At 41.8% G+C, this 21087-nt stretch overlaps 1 protein-coding gene across 8 annotated transcripts in view; it reads right to left on the reverse strand.

The window, feature by feature from the left end:
* Window positions 1-21087, reverse strand: part of TRIO (trio Rho guanine nucleotide exchange factor) — a 339734-nt gene that overhangs the window by 243422 nt on the left and 75225 nt on the right. Inside the window, exon 2 of one of the 8 annotated variants that reach the window (XM_066374325.1) lies at window positions 3881-3976. The exons of the other annotated variants lie outside the window; for them this stretch is intronic. The gene's annotated coding sequence lies outside the window, so the exon portion shown is untranslated. The remainder of the gene's footprint in view (window positions 1-3880; window positions 3977-21087) is intronic. 8 annotated transcript variants of the gene reach the window in all.

Genomic DNA, 21087 nt, shown 5'->3' on the forward strand with positions numbered 1-21087 from the left:
GTAGTCACACATGTGTATAAACAGGTGTATGTACACCCAGCCTCGCAAGGAGGAGCTAGGCACCGCAAAAGGAATGCGATTTAATTCCAAAAGCACAGTCCTCCCAGGCTGATAACGCACTGGCAGCACAGAGGTGTCCCTGTGAAGACAGTGACGGCATACTCGCACCACGTGGCTGAAGCTAAAAGGATTACATCACCTCCTTTGTGCAAAGACAGAGCTGCGGGAGAAGCAACTGCTCGCAGGTTTAAGCACCACACAAGGCTGCAGCTGCTATGAGTGACAACCGCCCTTATTTTTCCTTTGTGGCAAAAATAAAACACGCCTCAGAGATGATAAAATCAAGTAGCGTGGATTCTCTAACAAGTTCATAGTCACTGCTCCCTGTATCTTCTGAAGCACACTGCTCCTTAACAGGGTAAGTCCTGAAGCTGGAAAGGGAAAAGAATAGGTCTTCCTATGAACCAGGTAAGAAAGTCAGCAGACATTCATTCACTGGAGCTCTACTCTGGCTTTCTGCTCAGTGCAAGACGGCACGTGATGGATTTATACCTGTCGTCCTGTTTTCTCTCACCATGTGACAGAGCTTCTCTGGGCGTCAGAGAGCTGAGCCAGTGGCAGTCTGTAAACCAGCCTCAGGCAGGGCTGTCACCCAGGCCAGCATGTTGCTCTGCTCCTTTTAAAATGATTCTATTAAACAGGTAAGCCAGGAGTCAGCTCTGAATGACATTATCACCAAGAACCCCACTCACAAAACATGTACTGCGAGCAGACATCTGCCCTTCACGGAACCTCATGCTCAGCCTCGCAACAAAATATTTGTGCCCGACGGTCTGTCCAGCTGTTGTCCTCGACACATGCAAATTAAACGTACACAAAGGAACAAACGAAGCCTGAGACACATGAACACAGTCTCCATTGGCAAGTCCCTCCTCCACAGCCCAGGAGGCTTAGCTGTTTTTCAAGACAAAGTAATAATGAGGGTGTCTGCCTCATCCTGCCTTTGTAAACAGCATTGGCCAATAGTGCTGGGCAGTCCACAAACTGGTCAGCCTCACCACGCTGAGTGTCACCAGCTGCATGGTGGCACTCTCTTACTCCGTGTTCAGGATGGCTCTAGGACTCAGAAATCAACCAAATCAGAAATCACTTCCCACCTTCCCATTTCCAAGTCTGCTTTACCAACAAGACCATTTCCACTTCTCTGCACATTTCCACTGTGTCCTTCAATGTAGAAGCTACACATCCGCCCCTGAGTCACAGGTCAACCTGCAGAATGTGTGTGTGTGTGTGTGTGTGTGTGTGTGTGTGTGTGAGTGTGTACATATGTCCTATTAAAACCACCACCAAATTCAGTGAATTTCTCAAAACCAGTTCCAAATGATAAAGAATTTCTTCAGTATAATTTCCATTTGAGTTAACCTTGTAAGAATGAATTCCTTTAAAGACTTTAATTTTTTTATCATAACAGGGTATTACAAAGATAAAACGGTTCACTTAAATTTAAAAATTACTAAATTGCACATTAACTTTTTCATAATTCAGAATGATATTCTCTAGAATTCCAAGGTTTATATTCATATTTCAAAACAACGGATTAAGGCAGCAGAGTCCAAATTCCCACTGTGACAGTAACAGGGCATTCCTGTTGTTCTGGACTGGCTCTGACAGAGGGCAGAAGGGGATGTGCCCGTGCATTCTAACAACAGACCCCAGGCACATCCTTGCGGGGCCTCCCGGGGCACCCAGCTTGCTCTGCAGGCCTGGGAAGGAGCGAGGGCTGCAAGGACAGCAGCTGGCTCTTCCAGTTTGGGAGGGCACACGACTGCTTGCTGGTGCGGGCAAAGGGACCAAAGAGGGGTCAGGAGGACAGCCTAACAGGCAGGGGGCTTCAGCAGAGGGGGCCGGAGAGGGGTGCTCCTCCAGAGGGAGATCTGGAGAGAAGCTGTAAAAAGAAGTGGGTCTAGAAACATTCTAGAGGTGGGAAGTAGGGTGGGAGTGGGAGGGGTCTCCTGAGAAGCTAAGAGACAGAAAGTCAAATGCAGAGACAGAAGCAGAGAGAGGACACGCCGAAGAATGGCAGTAAGAGCAGCCCAGGTCAAAAGAGATGCCACCTTTTCCTTTCCTCTGTCCCCAGCCCCTACCAAGAGAGGCCAAAAGGAACAGGGAAGTTGAGGAGGGTGATGAGAGGTAAACAGACATCACCCCCTCCTTGTGGCTGGTCTGCAGAAATGAGGGCGGTGGGGTTAGAGGCCTGAAGTGGGGAAGAAGGCTTTTGAGTTGCATAAAAGAGTGACATTTTGGTTTAAACGTCTGGTCCCTGCAATGCCTAAAGCAAGACCTTCCTAACACCCAGGAGAGAACCGTCAGCTACAGGGCCTGAGAAGCTGTAAGAGGTGAGACACGTGGGGCCAAGCTAGGTCCATTCTGGCCGCATCTTCCCAGCTCCCAGACTTTACAGACAGACTTGCTATTTTAAAATATTGTCAAAGATGTTAAGTTCCAGGAGCACATGCCCTCCCAGCCCTGAATTACAGTAAGCCTGAGAGCTCCCACCTAACTGAATGCTTAGTAAATGAAGTTTTAAATTAAAAAAAAACTGAAGTATTCAAACTTTAACACTGTTGGTCCTGCAATGAAGTTATATTTTATTTTTCTGTTTTAGAAAGGCATTTTGCTTAATTTGAACTTTTACCTTCTGATTTAAATTGCTTCAAAGGGTACAATGAAACAGTATTGTTTATCAGATAAAAGAAATGGTTTTAGTTGAGAGGGGAAGTAAAATTCACAAGGGATTTAAGTAAACCCAGGGGCTGGATAATGAGTGCTTTTCCCATTATATGGTTAAGAGTTTCTGTCCAGAACTACCATGCGGTATTTAATACACACTCCACTCCTAAGTGGCTTTGGTATTTACCTGTTTGGAATAGACACCATATATTCAAAACTCAAAATAAGCTCTCTAATTCCACAGCCTCATTTAACTGAATGGCAATCGTTTGACCAATGAGGCTCTCAGGAGGCCAACCCCTTGATGGCAGTGGTGACAACAAAAGCACAGGCCAATTCTACTGGATTCAGGCGCACTGGGTCAGGATATAACCCCCAACCCTGCACCTTCTTCAGCCACTTGTTCTTTAAAATGAGCCCTGTGTGCACAGGGACATGGCCTCACAGTCGGCTCCGTGTGCAGGGGCGGCCTGTGGCAAAGGCAACTGTTGTGCACAGAGAAGCTCTTCCAAGCCGAGGCGTCGCCCATTCAGGCCGGCAGAATTGTCACCAGCTCGGGCTGACATATACCATCATTAAGCAATGACAAGCACAGCTCTTAAAAAAAGAACAAGATTTCTGTTAGCAGCTGCCTCAAAATAATCTAAGCCTTTCTTTTCTTCATCCACACGTGGGGGAGGGGAGAGAAGACGACACACTGTCGCCGCAGAGGAGACTGAACCACTAGAAACTGCACACTGATCTCCTCACATGCACTCAAACAGAATGCTCCACTTAAACAAGAACCTTCAGAGAACGAAGGGCTCAGATTTCTGGGGTGTGCTGACGTAGAAACGGTGCCATTCTTTCACAATGACCGAACCGAAATACCCTGACCAAGTGAGCCCACCACAAAGCAGCGACGTTAGAGGCCGAGAATGGTAAAGCAATTACATGGGAACAATGTGGGAGAAGCTGTGCCACAACCAGTGTCCTCTTTCCACTGACCCAAAAGGTTCACTAGCTTCTCCAAACTTTATGTGTATGTTGCTTTCAAAGTTAAAATTGTACATGCCCACACCTCCTTCCACTGTGCTCCCAGCTGAGGTAACTGCACATTCCCATAAGAGCTGGAACCCCCACCCGAACCCATTCGGAATCCCTGGCTCACCACATTGATGGCAAGCAGCCAGAGGCAGGGTTCCTGAGTCACTGCCAAGGATGCTGCTTCTTGGTATATGGGCTTCATCAGAGGACAGATGTGGTCCTGTTGGCCCATCAGAACTTCAAGTCAATTTTAATGATTACTGTTCCTTTCCTCTAATATTATTAATATTAAAATTCATCGATATTACAGAATAAGGCGATTTCTAAGGCCTGACCCGAGAGCCTGGTCAGTAGCAATAATTCTATAGGCAAACACAATCTAGAACGTAAATAACCAATTCAGAAAGGTTGGCCATAAGTTGCCTGTAAGTGTTCTACATACAATAGTGAAAACTCAACATCCCTGGTAGCCTTGAAAGAAAACATCGGTTTCTACACTCTCCAATTCAGCAAGGTAAGGCAGCCTTTTCAGTGATCTTTGCCCATTCAGGGTAGACAGAGTCAAACCAAAACTGAAACTCCTATAACTTGCCGCACTAAATGCTGTCAATTCAAAAGGAAATCTCAATTTGAATGTGTTTTCCCCAAACTGACAACTTCAAATGCAAAGTAACCATCTTTACAAAAAACAGGTTACATATATATATATTTTTTACAGTATTAGGATCTACTTACTTATACGAGAGGAACATCAACCCCTATGTTACCGAAGTATTCTCTCTAAAGACCTTAAAATGTGTCCATGTTTGACTTTCTTTATTTTAACTAATGGACCAAAAGCATAAAATGCCCAATCAACTCACGCCCATCAGGCAGTGGCTGAGCAGCAGCCAGCCAGGCCTGGGCAGGACCTGAGGCACCTCGCGAAGAGGGGCCCCACTGCACCCCTGCCCAGCTGCATGTGGGAGTGTCAGTGTTAGCATGCTAGCTAGTCTGCTGAACAGCAAGTGGAAAGCTCAGATGAGGACTTCGCTTTTTTCTTCTAGAAAATATCCTCTATTGATGAATTAGCCCTTGGCTCCTGGCACAACTATACTGAAAACTGATCATACAGGACTAAAACTAATAAAAAATACACACAATTAAGGGAAAAAAATACTGCCAGCCTACAAAAGTCAATATAGTCTTTTAATGCACCTAATTATTTTCATGACATGTTTTCCTTATTAAATTTGTGAGAAAAGCAAATGCTGGGAAAACTGACTTGGCTTATATCCTCCTGCTGAGTAATTTTTTAAAAAACTCAGAATACTACATGTATTATATGACATAATGTTTTCTCTTCATCATCTCCATTTGAAGTATATCTTTCCAAAAATCATTTCGTAACTTAAGAGATGTGCATAATAAAAGTAGCCATTATAGCAAGTACATGGGAACTTCTTAAAATCAAGTGCCACGAACAAAGAAAAATCAAACAAGGACTCTGTAAACTAAAAAGCAACTTGGTGGAGGTGAGGAGAAAGTTTATTAGCATTAGGAGCTATAACCTTCCATCAAAATTAAATTTTTTTAAAAAAAAAGCATTTCATTTCTAAGATCAGGCTAAATACCGAGGGAAGGAAGATAAATGTGAATGCAGAGGACAGGAAGAATGACAGGAAAACACTGAGGGACACGGAGAAGCCTGAAGGGTCACAGAGTGGAGAGCCCATAACCCTCCCCTCAGCAGCCCCAGCTCCTCCTGTGCTCCCTGGCTGGGGGATGGGAGGAGGCAGTCCCACCCAAAACCTGCTAACCCGCCGCGTGGCCCAGGGTGGGGGGATGCCCCTGCTTGCTCACCCCACCCCGGCGTGTGTCTGTTCTGAAAGTCTCCTCTGCTGGAACTTACTGACAACTTGTTTCAAGGTTCACCTGTAATTCACCTCCCCAAGTACAAAGGGAGTTTAGAGAGGGCAGGATGGAGTTTACCATTTCTGCTTTATTTTCCAACAATATACTATATGGTGGCAATTTAAGGAATCAAAGGGTAGATTAAAAAAAGTCCACATTATTAGCTTTTGCTCACAATGTTCTTTTGTGAAAGGGTGTGGATACAAAACCAGAAACCTCTCTTTGCCTGGCAGATAACACTTTATTTTCCTCTTGTGAAGATTCCTCAAAGGAAAAACTGTATTAACTTTAATAATATTTTTAAACATAAAAACTGGCAAGACTTCAAATTTGCACAGGGTGATCTGTGTTTTATGTTTAACAACTTTTATTCCATGTGCAGGTTTTTATTATATATGACACATACTCACTATCAATCAGCTGAAAACACCAAATAGAACAGTAACATGTGGTTAAGGGCCTAAAGAAGTAAGACACACAACTTGAGTTCCAAACTTGGCTTTGGCACTTAAGAGCCATGTGGCCTGGGCTAAGTTACTTAACTTCTGTGAAGCTCAGTTTTCATCTCTCTAAAACACTACATCCACCTTGTAGTGCCATATAGTAAGGACTGGAGTTAATGCAAGTCAAGGTTTAGAACAATGCACAGTACATGCTAAGAATCATAAGTGACCACAGTTGATGTAGTTGTTATTTAGAATGCTGTCAAAATAACAATATACTCTTAATTTTAGTTAAATTATTGACCTCCTATAACAAAACTGTTCCAAGCTTGCCATGGCATACAGTTTGTCCCATGCTTGGCACTGACCGGCTGGCTGTGCAGCTGATATAACTGGCATATCTAATGGGCAGAACCAGAAGCAAATACAATTACAGAGAGTGTCTGGGGTAAGAGTGAAGAAGCCAGAACCTAAAGTGAGCAAGTGCACGCTTCAGTTACTACTATTTGCCTTCTTTAACTGTTACTTAAAATGAAATGAAATGTGAAGAATGCTGAAATCAGAATTTCAGAGCTGAAATTTTTCTATATCCACAACAATAAAAATATAAATATCAGCCTATACTACAAATAAAGTTTGAATTAAATAAAAGGCTCTAAAACATTTTTTAAAATATATAATCTTACATAGGGACCAGCAGCTGATTCTGTCCTCCCTCCTTCCCAGGCTGCTCCCACGGCATCTAATAAAGAAAACCTTAACAAGTAATTGGTTTTAAGATGCACAGATTTTATGATTATACTAAATAGTCACTAAAAATTACAAAATCTGGCCCTGGCCAGTGGCTCCATGGATAGGACATCAGTCCAGTGTATGGATGTCCTGGGTTTGACTGCCAGTCAGGGAACACAGGAGAAGAGAACATTTGCTTCTCCCCCCATCTCTCTCCCTCTTCTTTCCCTCTTCCCCTCCCACAGCCAATGGCTTGAGTGGCTCTGATTCAAACATGGTCCCAAGCTCTAAGGATAGCTCCGTTGGAGCGCATTAGTCTCAGGTGCTAAAAATAGCTCAGTACTCGAGAATCGGCCTTTGATGCTGTTGCCACGTGGATCCCTGTTGAGGCTCATATGGGAATCTGCCTCGTTATCTCGCCTCCTTTCTCCTAAAAAAAAAAATTACAAAATCATCCATCTACTTTGTAATTTCTACCTGGTTTACCTAAATCATTATTACTTAATTCCCTATTATGATATAAGGCAAATGTATGATGTTCAAAGGAAAATCACCTAACTATGAATTTGAATATAAAACAGGTCCCCCAAAAGGCCTACATGTGTAGTTAAAATGAAAGAAAGGTATTTGGAAAATATTTTTATTTGAATAAAACCTTAAAATTGATTTAGAGACCTTCACCAAAAATAATCTCAGTAGGAAGGAAATAGCCTTTGTTTTAACAACACTGGTAAATAGAAAGTGGCAATTCTGTTTGTTTCAACATATTGTAATGCCCTATTTCCCTTAAAAAAAAAAACTGTCATGGGTATATTAGTCTCTCAGACACTTTAGGGACCCAGGAACTACGCTTAAAAACTTCTGTTTTGCAATGCATGATAAAATAACAAATTTCAAACCTTTTCAATACTTTATTTCAAAATGGTTTTGCCAATAGCTTTAATGAAGAAATCCCACCTTAACTCTAAAAAGAAATATAAAAAAAGAGAAAAATCCAAGTTTAATACCCTTTTAAATTGGTAGATTTGCAGAATTTTATCAGATATTGATAACCGGGGTATTGTTTTCCATGACTTAGTGAAGTATAAGTAGTCTTTCTTGTCTGAAAGTCTATAGAAGGACCACTCCCCAGGCCAGGCATGCGCCTCCTGTACGTCAGAACACGCTGCAGGCCAGCCCGCTCCTTGCAGCTGAAAGGGTTTTGGAAAATGTCTGGCTGGTTAACAGATGCTTGGCTTGGCTTTCCTCCCAAATATGTTTTTAATGCTGATAATGCTTAAATGCAACTGTTCACAGCAAGGGAAAGAGTGAGGGGAATGAAAATCTGCTGTTATGTAAAGAGGGGGGCAGAGCCTCAAGATAACAGCTTAGCCAAAATTTCACAGTGATTTTCACAGAGGTAAATTCATCAGTCGTTCCCAATCATCCTGTCACAAGAACTCCTTTCTCTTCATTTATCCCCACTGAGAAGCTCACGATTTGAAAGTCTCCCTACTGAATTGCATTTAGTAGATAATAACTGACCCCATTTTTAGAATCAATTTATCTGTTAAACCAATGTAACCACACTGCATGCATAACAGCAAATACACTTCATGCTTCACTGAGTTACTAAAGACTTATTCCAGAAACCTGTATGCTTCCTATTAATGTTTTTACTATTGTTTGAAAATGTATTACAGACCAAAGACAAAATCCTGCAAAATAGCAAAAATTAGGCTGCAAAGGAAGGCGAGTCAGGCAGAATTTAGAAGATGCAGCTGGAGAGACAGGAAAACCTAGGGAACAATTTAGATAGAATGATGGGGTCCTCTGGAATATTTTATAAATTATGCATGAATTACTTCAAAATCAATGCTGCTGCTCCTGTCGTGCCCCCTCACCTCATCCTGAGCATCCTTCTTTTAAGGCCAGTCTCCAATCTCATAAAGAAGCCTTTCCTAGTGATGGGGAGAGGGGGGGTGATGCTGTTCCCTTTCACCCTACACAGTTCCCTATCCATCTTCAGTGTTTGCTGACCTGAAGTATGTACTCCCATTATGAAATCCCTAGTCATTTCTGTTCCTGTACTAGCCCACAAAATGTGAATGCAAACAGTGATGGAAGGAATGTGGATATTTAAGAGTTGGCTCAACCTAATCAGAACTCAGTTCTGTAACTGGGTGGCCCTGGGTCTCAGAGTCCCCATCTGTGAAGTGGGGTGATAGCGCCTGATGAAGTCAGTGAGTAGTAAATAAAGAAACCAATGATCAATCAAGCCCCCAGTTAACAGAAATCAGTTATGTTCTTATTCATTATGTGGCAATCTCAATATCTCCAGGGATTTGGGGGGATGAGGGTAGGGGATTGTGGCATGACATTATTTCTCCCGTGTTAGTATGCCAAACTTCTGGACACATGAAAGCTGAAAGTTGTCATTGCAGACTGAATCACTGTACACAATTTCTATTTTGTACATTTCAACTTAAGTACATGTGGAGGAATAGCAGCTACATTTTGAAGGACACCCACAAAAGCACTGAGGAAGGCTGGAACACGTGGGTTAGGAGGAGGTCTGTATTGCTAACCAGAATAGAAAGTTACAAAGTAAACTGTTAGGCATTCTACCAAAAACAAATATAAAAGCATAATATCAGAATATTTCATCTCCCCGTCAGGGCACACAAAAGCAGCTACCATCTGCTTCTCCCCCCTACCTCCCCCTTCTCTCCCTCGTCCCCTCCTACAGCCAGTGGCTTGATTTGTTTGAGCGTTGCCCAGGCACTGAGGATAGCTAGGATGGTCTGCACACATTGGCCTCAGGTGCTAAAAATAGCTCAGTATTCAAGCATCGGTCCCAGATGGGGTTGCCAAGTGGATCCCAATTGGGGTGCATGTGGGAGTCTGCCTCACTATCTCCCCTCCTCCCACCTTAAAAAAAAGAATACTGTTTATATATTCTGAAATTATTTTTGTTAATTTAACCTCTCAATTTTCACTGTTTTTTACTTTATTGACTATAAAAACCATCATTAGCATTCTGTTCTATATCTTAAGTCTATGGCTAACGATTTCAGATTACATGTAACCACCTATCATCCTACATGAAAACAAGCAAAAGCATCATTATCATCGGCATTACCAATCACTGAATTGATACTATGAGCCAGCAACTCTTCTAATTCTATTAAGTGTGTATTTTTATACCTATCTTCCACAAGAAATGGAGAGAGGTTTACAGGGGTTCAGGAACTAGCACAGGCGCCAGAGCTCAAGGATGCGAAATCTGTGTCTCCTCAGCGTCACACAATACCATTCAGATCAAACAGAGAACACAGCAGCCACGTTCCAGGCTCTTTACAAAATTCCACTGCAAGACTTAACTTTACAAACCACTTTATAAATGAAACAGAAGAAAAAAAGAGCACAAAAAGTTACATTAAGTAAAATGGACAAATACTGAATTCTCTTTTTAATATAGTCCTGAATTATATACACTTGGAGCATAAAGGAGAAACATTCTCAGCCAGAGCAGGAGACGGCACCCACACAGTGCTCCCTCCTGCACAATCTGCAGTGGCCATGGGAAGCACCCACCTGAGCCCATGTGAGTTGATAGCGCCAACGTGGGAACCAGTAACAAACATGGTGCAAAAGAATTTGTTTCCAGTTTACTCACCACTTACGACAGGGAAGACAACCTGTCATTATCATAAATATTTTCAAGTAATGAGTAAATTAATGAAAAAGTTCAAATTGGCATCAAACACTGAAATGTTTTTCACCACCCAACTAATAAAATGTTTTTCACCACCTAATTAATTACCTTCTTACAGAAAGTTTTCCCCAGCACACAGGTAGTCAGTTTACCTCCAACACCTGCTGTACCCCTCCAAAAACAAAATCATTGAGCATTTTTCTAACTTTTACTCCTATTAAAATCCACTACATTCCGACTATTTCAAGGAATCTGACCCAAACTTAACTTTCTCACATGTAAACCAGTCTTTATCTCTGACTTAATCTGAGCATTCCAGTGACTTTAAAATTCACAGAAAAAAAAAAGGGAAATGTATATTATATAGCTCTTCCCACATGCTCAGTTGATTGTAATCGTCAGGACAGGGGCTGTGGCTATTTTAATTACTCAAAGCAACATCTTTAACGGTAATCTTGCCCAACAAATAATAATAGTACTGTTGCTAAGAAAGAAGAAAAATAGTAGGTTATGAATTCTACTTCAAATTGTAGCAACTTCTAAATTAAACCTAGGCAATCAGTTTTGGCTCACTGTGTGAGCTGTCTCCCTTTTCAATACCTAGCTATCAAGTCCAAACTAACATTAGAGGCCAATTGATTATCAATCAAAGAGTCTAGGCAGCTGTTGATAATATTGCTACATTCAGGCATGGGTCAGGCATTTTAAGCACCATGTGGGCCAGTGAATCAGTAGCTTTGCGGAATCAGTGTCATGCTCAACTGTGTCGCTTCCACCTGTGCCAAGGCTACAACTGTTGGTTTCCACCCAACAACTGCTGATAGCAGGTGTGCACACACCATGTGTGCACACACATCAGTGTGCCACGTCAGCCCGCCTTCCCTAATTCTGATTCTCTGACATTCTCTGACATTCAAAGCAACATGCAAGCCACTTCCTACCATGCCAGCATCATACACACACACCTACTACAGCAATATAATACCACTGTACCTGCTACTTCTTAATCACTGTGTCAATAACCATGTTAGTTATAAAGAAAAGTAATTCTCAGATACTGTCAGAGAGAAATAAAACGCTGTCATGCCAGCATGGCAGGCGGTCCCACGCCTCTCTCAGCAGCTTATAAAAGTACACCAAATTATCACAAAGCACAAGGGGTAGATGCCTGGAAACTTTCTGGTGGTACCTTTCTCAAGTTATAAAAACAAGTTGTTTTATGGGCACAGATCCATAGAGAAAGTGTTGCTTAGCAGGTGCCTAGGACTGGAAGGGATGACGAGATTGGAGGGATGAAAGCTAAGGGGAGTGGGGTTTGTCACGATAAAGACATTCTACAATTGACTAGTAAGAACGGTTGTACAACTCTGTTTATATACGAAAAAGCAATTGAATCACACACTTTAAATGGCTAATTTTAATGCCATGTTGGTGACATTTCAATAAAACTGCAAAACAAAAAAATATTTGGAAATGTTACAAAAACACTCTATATAAGACGTTATTCTGTAACTGATTACAAACATACAACTGGAATGGAGGAGAGGTCATTTTGCCTAGCTATGCTATGATTATTTCTTTTTGTGAAAAGCCCACAAAGTTTTGGTATATTTAATAACTAAATGGTAATAACGTTTAATACCTTGGCCAAATACTCCTCTGGAGAAATAAGTGAGCATATTCTAAGTTACCTACTCCTGAACCCACATGCTCTGTTTGGGGTACTGAATAGGAGGAGGGCTGCTGTGTATTCATCACCTTTGCTTTGGCAAGGATTCACTATAAGATGAAAGCTTGGGGAATAAACACATAGATTTTGTAATTAAGACAAACTTTTTATTCTTAAAACATTTTTTGTTGTACAAAAAAACGAGTCAAACATTTTTAAGATTTTGAATCTTTGAATACCTATAATCACCAGTGAGTTTTTAGACTCTGGGGCTTTCTGATGCTGGGAAGATCCTTTGTTAAACTGTCTTGGGAAGGGCCCAACCACAACTCCACATCATTTGGACTTTCACTCTGAGAAAGCAGCAGTTCAATAAAATTAGCATGGCTCCCACTGTAAATACAGTATTTGTGTCACAGGTGATCTAACTGACCAGTTGGTTGACTTAACAGGGAAAAATAGATAGTTTCGTCCATGAAACCACAGAAAGTTCACAACCTCTTCCCAGAAGGTTTGACAACTTTCCCATGAACTCATTCCATAGATGCTGGTCGATTAAAATGGGTATCTGTAAGTACTTAAATTTCATTATGGTTCTCACATTTTGGGTTTGGGAGAAAAAAAATTTTAATTCTCTAGAAGATTTTCAGTTTTTGTGAATTAAACCACATTCTGTCCAAGCCAAATGATCGCTGGCTAATATCCCACCTTTAAACTGTGAAAAATATTAATATTTTATATAGTCCTTTACAGTTTTTAAAGTACAGTATTCCCCAAATCAACTAGCTTGCCTAATGATCAAACACAGCATGAAAGATAAATACATTTATGATCTACATTTCAGAGAAACCAGGGACGCAGGAGTGTCAAAGATGGGACATCACCATTTACTGCAGAGAACGCAGTTAGAAGTCATAATTGAGTCCAGGTCTTCTAGCAGCTGCCCTCTCCCCCAACTTCTCCCCCTCCTTGTACCCACAGCCAGAATTTTTTTTATCTGATCTATTTCTAGAATGTGTTAGTTTGTATAAACAAATTAGATATCATAAGACAATGTATACCACTTTTAAAGTATCAAAAAATGACCTTAAATGAAGCATTTTACAAGTAGCAAACTACATTTCCAAAGTTTGCCTCATATTTTGAATATATTGTGAGAATGGATAATACTTTGTCTTGGTTTCTGCTTTTTTCAGAGATACCATTTTCCTCCTTAATTCCTGAATAGATCAGAGATTGCTCAAGAAGAACAAATGTTCAAGTCTTTATTAATACTTCACTTAGAACAAATTTTCCAAATTATTGAAATATAATTTAGGGCAAGGTAAAATGCCTTTCTTTGCCTGACTAGGCAGTGGTGCAGTGGATAGAGCGTCGGACTGGGATGCCGAGGACCCAGGTTCAAGACCCAAGGTTGCCATCTGGTTTGAGCAAAAGTTCACCAGCTTGGACCCAAGGTCGCTGGCTGGAGCAAAGGGTTAGTTGGTCTGCTAAAGGCCCGTGGTCAAGGCACATATGAGAAAGCAATCAATGAACAACTAAGGTGTCGCAATGCACAACGAAAAACTAATGATTGATGCTTCTCATCTCTCCATTCCTGTCTGTCTGTCCCTGTCTATCCCTCTATCCGACTCTCTCTCTCTGTAAAAAAAAAAAAAAAAAAAGCAATCAATGAACAACTAAGGAACCGCAACAAAGAATTGATGTTTCTCATCTCTCTCCCTTCCTGTCTGTCTGTCCCTATCTGTCCCTCTCTCTGACTCTCTCTGTCTCTCCCACAAGAAAAAAAAATACCTTTCTTTTATATACTTTTTATAAAATAATATTTTAAAATAATACTGTAATGCATTTTAACATAAAACATTCTTTTCTTATCAACATATTGAATTATTATTGACATTCTTTCAAATAATCTAGTTTTTTAGATTACAAACTTAAAAAAATGTAAATAGTCATTTCAGACTTTTCCACACATAGAGCACTTTATTTGCCCCACATTTCTCTATTAAGTGACCTAATACGACAATTCATACTTTCCTTTTAATGGACTGCTTGTCTGCTTCTATGAAAGAGGCTTACTACATTCTGTATCACAATCTGCAATTGTTACAATGCTTCCCTTTATTTGTTACAGTAGAAACAGAAACAATCTTCACTATTCATTTCACTCTCTACACTAAACCAAATATGATTTTTTTAATATTGATTTACCAAATACAGCTCTCAGAACATGTCCATCAACTTCAGTGTGTTGTCAACTTTCCCTCAAATAGGGAGATACTGAGATTCCAAAACTGGTTCAGTGGTAGTGGGGGCAGGGGGGGGGGCGCCTCTGACAGCAGTGGCTTCTCACCAGCATCACTAGCAGTCTCACAATATGAAGGAAAATGTGCCAGGGCAGCTACCACCCTGCCCACAGATTAGCAAATGAATAAGCACGTCCCCATGCACTGGTCTGGCCACCAGCTGCTAAGGTCACAAACCTGCTCCCCCTATCCACTGCCCAGCGCATCTAAATGTCACCACTGAACTGAACTGCTTTATCCTCTGCCGTCCATTCTACCCCAGAAACTGCCAGTATTTCCCTGTGGGCTTGAAGTAGTCCATGGGGTCACACGGTCATACAGTGTTTGTACAGGAACCTCATTAACACCTCCAATTATAACAGCAAGGAGTAAATTTTTTAGGTGTCTTTATAAAAAAATCTAAAATAATCTCATTAAAACTACAACCAAGTTCTTAAGAAGGGATAGAATAAATTGTATTTTACTATACCCACAGTTAAGAGAGAGAAGAAAAAATATTTACTAAAGGGTAAGAAGGGGTAGTTACCTGCTTTCTAAAGAATTCAGCAACCTGTCCTTTCCAGACGGTGCAATCTTATACTGGGGACAAGTATCAGACCTCAAGTATCACAGCTAAGTCTCAGCCTTCCTGATGAATCTTAATTTCCCACCACTGCTCCATGAACTTTCCTGCTCAGTTGCTCACCCTTCCGTGCATGAGCCAGCACTTCCGGCTCTGGACCACTCTAGACTCATGGCAGTCCCACAGAGTGATCGCAGCAGGCACTTAAGCTTACTTAGTTACCTCCTGTTCCCACAAAGCCTCCCAGCCCCCAGCTACAAGTGCAGTAGACCTATTTACAAAAACTGATCCTCTGACATGTAGAAAAATATATTGAAAACTTAAGAGATATATATTAGAAATTAGAAGTTTTTAAAACTTTTTATCCTTTTTAAAGTTCCAATTTTGTAAATTTTTGCCATATACAGTATATATATTAAATAAATGAACACACACATTGAAAATATATACTTAAATGTTTCTGACTATTGTAGTGTGCAGTCTTTCTGTTTCTTGTGCACTGTCCGAAGGATGCACAGCTCTTAGCACGCCTCTTTCTGCTCTGTAAATAGCATGGCACACAGTGGACAAACGAAGATCCATTCACTCGTTTAATAAATATTTCTTGTTCATCCACCGTGCTAGGCAATGGCGACAGACAGCAGCTCCTGCCCTCATGAAGCTACGAGTCAAGAAAAGCAGATACAAGTAAAATAACCAATACCATAAATGCAATCAAGTAAAAAGCGGGAAATCACAGGAAGTTAAGGGAATGTACAGCAGGGAGTTGGTAGGGGGACACAAAGTTTATTTAGGGGAGCAGGAAATGCCTATCTGCAACACTAACATCTAGGATAAAATTTAAATGATGCTTAGATCGTAACCAAGGTGGGCCAGGAGGCAGGGCAAGGAGGGCGTGTCTGATGAAGCTGAAAGAAACAGAAGCCAGAGGAAAGTAGGCATGTCTGGCTGTCATTCACGGACCTGAATGAAACCAGTACAGCAGAACTATATGATCAAGGACAGGAGCAAATACACAGACTGTGCCCTACCAGCCATGAAACCTTAAACCCACTCAGCACCTCTCATCTTTACTCTCTCGCACTATAAGATGAAGTAAACAAGACCTAGCCTGGCAGGACTGTGGTAAGGATGAGATAACGTATGTACCACTTATCACGGGGGCTGGTGGTTGCTGCTGTTACTGCTATTATAATTAAGTCCTTAAGTTCTCAACTAAACTTTAAGACTTGAGGCCAGAATCTTGACCTGAATGATCTTGTACATGCAGGTTCTCGACAAGTTATCTGCTTCCATGATCTATGACAAAATAGGTAAATAATCCAGAAAAGAACACACAAAAACCAACCTAAGCCTTTGGTTGATGTCTGTATAAGGCTCTCCAAAAGACTGCAAGTTCCCAGAGTCAGAGAGGATCCCCAACTGAGTCCGCAATAAAATAACTTTCTTTACTACACATATTCAAAGTTTTAGATAAGTGTGCCACAATGACACACTTTGTTTTTGCGTGTATTATATTCTAACCATATTATTAAATTCAAGTCACAAGGGTGGAGAAGGCAGCTGGTAAGCAGCACTAGACCTCCACTGCAGAGAGAGGGCCGAAGAGGCACCAAGATAGAGAGCCAAGTGCTCAGGAGAGAAAGGCAGGCCCAGGGAGCGCTGCTAACAACACTTGCAAATTAACCCCAAAGAAAGGTTTCCTCCCCTTCACTGACAGCCTGGAGAGTCCAGAACAAAATGTGTTACCCCCTGGTTTGAGAAAATTAAGTAGTGACTATGACTCATTACTTCTCAACTGTGAAATCCATAAAAGTCAACTGAAAATACTCAGTGTTGGTTCATAAAATATAACCTTGAGTCTTGCTTCAAACACAACAGTAGTAACATACACCTTCCAACATACACTTTAATACTCATTCACAGATTATCAAAGGGTCTAGTGGGTGGGGGATGGAAAAGGTAGGGGACATTATTGAAAAATGGGCTTGTTTATCAGTTCTGAGTATAACAGGGGTCACAGAGTGAGGGACAGAGTTGTTGAAGCAAAATACATTTCCTAGCTTTCAGACTGTTAAAATGCCAAAAAACAGCATACATGAAAAACAATTCTTTGTTTCCCTTCTTTGTACTATGTACCAGTAAGTGGGGAAAGATGGAGTGGCATTGGCAAGGAATTCAAAGCAAGTAGGCAAAGCAATGCGAAGCTTGCAAAATTCATCCTCAAGCAACCTCGAGTGAAAGGCACTAATGTAGCCCATTTACAATTATGACATGCATGAGCCTTAACTCCACCACTCTCTCTCCAGCTAAAAAAAAAAGTCAAGAAAAGTGATATTGGAAAAACAAAATTGCAAATTTCAATGCTTTAATTATATTGGTAATAAAAAATTATTTTCAACACACCTAACAAATGATAAAACTCTCCAGTATGCTGGAACATCAACATAAGAAACTTTAACCTAGAGAAAGATACAAAAGATAAATGACCATAGGAAAAGGGCTAATGCTGCGGAGGGATGGAGGCATAAGGGAAAGGAAAGTAGACTGCAAGGAAGGGAGGGAAGAGACTCCAGAACAAGAGCTCCGAGGTTCTGAGGTTGTCCGGGCAGAGGGAAGCTGCTGCTGTAACAATCTCAGGAGTCCCTGTGCACTCAGAGCACGGGAAAGTCTGATCCGACATCAACCATCAGGTTCACTCTTCATGGATCCTCACCTCCACGCTCCTTTGTCCTACTTTACATTTAGAAATCTAATGGGGCATCTGTAATTGTCACAATAATGGGGGACACCCCTGGAATTTAGAGGATGAGAGCCAGGAATGCTGGGCAGCCTCCCCAAGTGTATGCACGCGCACACACAGACACATACACACACACACACGTGCAGACACTCCATTCAGCATCTTGCCTGACTTTCCAATGTCTTTGCCAGATATTCAAGGCAGTGAAAATCCTAAGTTTATAACCTAACTGCATTATGCATTTAAATAGAAACAATTGGGGGGCATAGTTTTTATATACTACATTTTTCAGGAGAGCAACTCTCTTGTAAATGGAAGAAACTTCTACAGTACTTTGGTTTGGAAATGTATCAAGAACTGCTCACTTCAGAGAGTCATGTCACCAGCAGCAATGTGGCTCACGGTAGGTGAGTCGCCCCAGTTAGCACCTCAGCAGCCGCGGGCTTCTGTGGACGTCCTGTCCATGGAGCTTCCGTGTATGGCTGCAAACATCACATCTGCTAGAAAAGTGCTCTGGATTGACTGCAAGTCCGCAAGCTCTCTGCATTTAGATAAGGAATTCTCACCTCCTTGGGCTTTTTCTATTCCTGCAGCAAGATTCCAGGAAGGATGCTGTTGGGCAAGCTGGATTTACATTTTCACAGCAGACCAGCACGCCCAGTACCACTGTCCTATGTACAGTCACACCTAAGCGTTTACATAAGTAAGCCAATGTTTATCCATTTCATTTATTTCATTTCTTCTTCATTAGTTACAGCATGGCTCGATTTTTGACCTATGTGTTAATCACATCTCACAACAGTACAAGCCCCTTACACATGTTAAAAACAAGGGGAATTGGGTCTGGCGGACACAGCTGTAAAGACTTCTGAGAAGACTCCTGGATCCAGCTTGAACGCTGTCTTCCTAAAGGTACTGAAAACCTACCAAGAGTGGGCACAGTCATCTAGACTGCGCCAATGTAATGAAAATTACATCACCTCACACCTAAATGAAACTCCTGGCACAAGTTACAAAGGCTGCCACTGATGTCTTGCAGCTTCACATCTTTGAGAAGTATTAGAGAAAAAAAGAGAGGCTGCCTCTCCTCCCAAGCCTTAAAACAATACTTCAGGAGCCACAGCCGGGCAGCTCAGTTGGTTAGAGCATTGGCCCAACAGTCCAAGGTTGCAGGTTTGATCCTCGGTCAGGGCACACACAAGAATCAACCAATGAAAGTGGAACAATAGATGTCTCTCTGTCTCTCCCTCTCTCTCTCTCTTTCTCTCTCTTCCCTCACCATATAAAAATCAATCAATAATTTTAAAAAACAACACCACCCTGGCTGGTTGGCTCAGTGGTAGAGCGTTGGCCTGGCGTGCAGAAGTCCCGGGTTCAATTCCCGGCCAGGGCACACAGGAGAAGCGCCCATTTGCTTCTCCACCCTTCCCCCTCTCCTTCCTCTCTGTCTCTCTCTTCCCCTCCTGCAGCCGAGGCTCCATTGGAGCAAAGATGGCCCGGGCGCTGGGGATGGCTCCTTAGCCTCTGCCCCAGACGCTAGAGTGGCTCTGGTCGCGACAGAGAGACGCCCCGGAGGGGCAGAGCATCGCCCCCTGGTGGGCAGAGCATCACCCCTGGTGGGCGTGCCGGGTGGATCCCGGTCGGGCCCATGCGGGAGTCTGTCTGTCTCTCCCCATTTCCAGCTTCAGAAAAAAAGAAAACAAAAAACAACAACAAACAATACTACACGAAGGACTGGCCAATGCGGTCCACGGGCCTGGACTATTCTCTGCTACAACCGCTTCCGAGCTGCAGCTGTGGGACTGAGTAGCTGCGAGGGAGACCATGTGTCCACAATGCCTGAGTCTCACTGTCTGGCATTTACAAAAAGGTGCCAGCTCCTCTTCTAGATTAAACATACCTAGATGTTTTATTCTTATCTTAAATCTATTTTAAATACATATAATCTGAATCAATCAATTTTATAAATTTAAACATTATGGGGGGAGGGGTGTCTGAGATAAGCGGGATGGTTTAAGTTTCCTTAAATACATCTGAGTTTTAGTCCCTTTCCCTTTCTGAACAGAGATCTAAACTTTCCTGCCCAGATTTTGCTTTATCATAGCCTACAATTAGAATGGTCTGACCTCATCAATTATCACAGGATATATTCAAAAACAACAATAGCAGGGAAACCTTTTCTTTTACCAAGTAAATGCCTCTAAACTCAAACAGTTCTAGAAGTACAAGGGGTAATAAAGGAGATATCAATTTTATTCTAAAGAGCTTATTCAAAATGGTATGATCTGTGCAGGGCTAAATTACCTGCATTGAATCCACGTGCAACCTCCTGAAAGCTCACATGACTGCAGGATACAAGAAAGGGTACATTGAGGGTTTTCAGTCTGCAGGAGCTCAGAGCTCAGGGACAATGCGGGTGTAGGCTGCTGAGGTCACACTGTCCCCTTTCTCTCCTGCACTCCCAGGCCATTTGTCGTCTGATTCCCAGAAGACACTGAATTTCTGTCCCTGGCACACGCACATAAAACACACCTAGAATTGAAACTCTAGGTGCAAAAAATTGCATTAAAATAGATACCTTTTCCCCTAAAACCTAACCAGGTACTGATGAAAACAAACTATTTTTTTCTTTTTCCTCTTATTGGGTGGCAGGATTTCCTCCATTTGGAAACTGCCCATCAGAAACCCTGAGAGCAGCTCTCACTGGCCTCCCCTCACACTGGCCCCATGCCCTTCCTCTGAACTCCTGGAGAGCTCAGATATAAACTCGTAGGGGCCTCTCTTATAGAACACTTTGCTATAAACATTATACAATATTCACACACACAAAAAAAATACAGATTCTAATCTTCCTCATAAGACTTTTCCATCACACAGAAAAATAACTCAATTCTTACACCATAATCTCTTAATTGAGATTGAAGAACAAAGCTAAAGTTTCCTTAAATTTTACATCTAAATTGAACAATTTAAATGTTAAACTCCTTATATATGATTTAAACCCTAGTGGTATGATTTCCTCATATTCCGCACAACATAATTTGCTTACTTGAAGTTGGTGAAAAACCACATGGGAGCTCTGTGTCTCTTTTACACAGGTCCTCCTTCCCAACCAACCCCTCAAAGGTGCCCTCTTTTACTTGGCGTTTCCTACAGAGCTTAGGAGACAGTCCCAAGAACACAACAGATACTAAGAAAGTGCTCCCCAACTGAATTCCATGATACACAAAAACCAGGGTGTGCCACTTAGAAAAGCAAATCTGCAACTTTAAAAACCACACAAGAG

The sequence above is a fragment of the Saccopteryx leptura genome, chromosome 1 (assembly GCF_036850995.1).
Source record: "Saccopteryx leptura isolate mSacLep1 chromosome 1, mSacLep1_pri_phased_curated, whole genome shotgun sequence".
Classification (NCBI taxonomy): domain Eukaryota; kingdom Metazoa; phylum Chordata; class Mammalia; order Chiroptera; family Emballonuridae; genus Saccopteryx; species Saccopteryx leptura.